The following is a 2,814-nucleotide window of genomic DNA, read 5'->3' as shown; positions in this document are numbered from 1 at the left end:
ATTTCTCTGTAGGTAAAGAACAGAACAGGAATTCATCATATGGGAAGCAAAAAAGGGAAAAGATACTATATACAGTGAGGGAAAATGGGATGGGGGGGTGGGGGGGATTCAGATTTTACAGAGGCCAGTTTCGAATTGCAGACATCCGTAGGTGCCCTTTGAGAGCGGTTTTGAAGGAGTCAAGGGATTCACATGTCTTAATGACTGTTGGTAGGGCGTTCCACATTTTGGTGGCATAGGAGCGAAAAGAATTTAGTCCCTTGTTTGTGCCGAATCTGGGTTGTACATGGTTTGTTGCACTCCCTCTGGTGTTGTGGGTGTGGACTTCGTTTACATTAAGGAAGTATTTAGACAGGTACATGGGTATCTTGGTGGTGTATCGAATCTTGTGGAATGGAATACATACAATGGAATGTATATGAGGACAAACAAACATGTGAATAAACCTTTAGTTTGACTGAATGCGACCTTTGCCAAACGGTACAGGAAATGAAAGATGACATATCACACACTGTTGTCTGCTTTCTATTGTTTTTGTATACAGGTATAGCCTATTGACGCTGTCAAAGCAAACCATTGTTTATATCAGGAGGTGGCGCTAGATTCAAAGTAGTGCTAATGCACAATTACCTACAGGTGAGACTTCAATAATTTCATGATGCGATAATGATAATTTATAGCAATATTAACATCGTAGTTTTAAAGTATAAATAATATTTCTACAATTGCTACAAAACCCCAATAATTTGGGGGCTTAAACAAGAAGTTGAAGGATACAATCTAGTCGGAATCTGTCTGATATGATGTTCATATCATAGACTATACTATGCTTTAGCCTCCCTGTAGGACAGGCTAATGTAACATTTGGACGAAATGGCCAATTTTACATCGAGGCGCAGGTGCCCAGATGTTACTACTATAGTGTTGTTATTTATAAGGTCAGACTCCACACCAATGCAACTCTTTGCAACTGCCCAGTTTGTTTTGGGAAGTCTGGAGCCTTGTTTTAAGGGCCTTTTGAGGTGCTGTGGTACCAAGAGGTGCATGCAGTCGAAGAAACCTAGTATGAGAGCTCCTGTTAGGGTCTTCAAGGTGTTTTTATTGACCATGTGAGGAGATCCTGTATAGGAATATTATTGTTCTTTGGTTGACGTTGGTGGCCATTTTATCACAGGGAAAGACTTGCCTCCAGGATGGAACCTATGGTAGCTAATTTCATATTTTCGTGTGATAATATTGTCACCCACTAGAAGCTAACAGCCATAGCCACTTGTGCTGACCTCATCACATTTTGTGCTGATCTCATCACATTTGTCATGACGTCTATGGCCCTTTTTAGCCCAAGGAGTGTTTTTTGTGCAAAACTAGTGCTTGGAATGAATTCAGAATCATGAAAAGCCCCTAGTTTAACATGTCACATGCTACTTAAAGCATAAGGAAAGTTTGACATTTTTGCCTGCCATAGGATGTCACAAGTAACCCCTATAAAAAATTCCCCAATACCGACAGCCGGTCAGCAATGTGGATTCATCAATGTATATACCGTAGACAATATTATTACAGGCCAATAAAAAAGACAATACGAAATTTCCCACCCGTCCACCCCATCTGCCGGACTACTATTTGATCCAAAGAGAATGGGTTCAGTTTTTCCCAGGTGTAGTGATAGTTTGTTATCAGCGAGCCAGGTGCAGATTCTACCCAGTTCAGAGCTGAGGGCCTTTTCAACCTGCAGTTTATTGTTTCTGTCTGAGACCAACAGTACCGAGTTATCCACGAACAGGAACAAGTTGCACTCACAAGCTGATGTTGTTTACATATAAGAATAGTTCCGTTCACCTCCACCATTACCTCCAATAATGATTGCAAGTAGTAGTTGCATCATGTTGTAAGGCGTTGCATTGGGAATCATTGGTTTTGACTGGCCTTTAATTATTGCCACACATGTTTACACTTTACAGTAGGCCATCAATGTGCTTTTACATGAGAGATACATTTGGTTACCAACTCTCCATTTAGCTGGGGACCACCTAGAACCCCCTCAAGGACCACTGGTGGTCCCCGCCCGGACCACTGGTTGAAAACCACTGATCTAAGATAATAGAGCGTAATCATCTGAGTTCATTATAAGCAGGCTGAATGTCGTTTGAAGTAATTGTCTGCACTCTATAGCCTACATGCAAACAGACAGTACAGAATACAGTAGATGCATGAGATAGAATTGTCCATATACAAATTTAAATCAATCAATAAATGCATATCTCGTCTTGAAATGCTTTTAGTGCAAAATATGTTAAACAAGATTCAATAATTCTATTAGTATAGACCTAATATGCAAGGCAAATGCAGCACTCTTGTGTGAGCAGTGAGCACTGAATATAGATCATTTTAAATGGGTATACAATCATAAAACTTGTGATACAATATTGTTGAGATAAAAAAATAAAAAAAACAGCCAAAAACATGTCTGGACCTGCATAAAGCCCCAGAACAGAGCTACAAGAACAAATCTACAAGCTCTCAAGACGAACAGATCTACACGCTCTCAACACGTCGCTTTTGCGACGTGTTGAGAGCTTGTAGATCTGTTCTTTTTTGGGGGGCAATTGACACCGCTCGTGCGCCGTAAAGTAAAAAAAAAAAAAAAAAAAAACGACCAATCGACACAATGTTGCTATGCCGTGGCGACTACGCGATTGGCCACACCGGGTGTCAGTCAACGGTGTTTGAGCCCCGCCCCCCTGCCGTGTGTGCTCAGCTCAATAACAGCAAAGCAGCTTTTATTGTTACAGTACCTCTCCTCTACACACACAC

The sequence above is a fragment of the Protomyctophum parallelum genome (assembly GCF_964188405.1).
Source record: "Protomyctophum parallelum genome assembly, chromosome: 1".
Classification (NCBI taxonomy): Eukaryota; Metazoa; Chordata; class Actinopteri; order Myctophiformes; family Myctophidae; genus Protomyctophum; species Protomyctophum parallelum.
Note: the sequence above shows the minus strand (reverse complement) of the source record.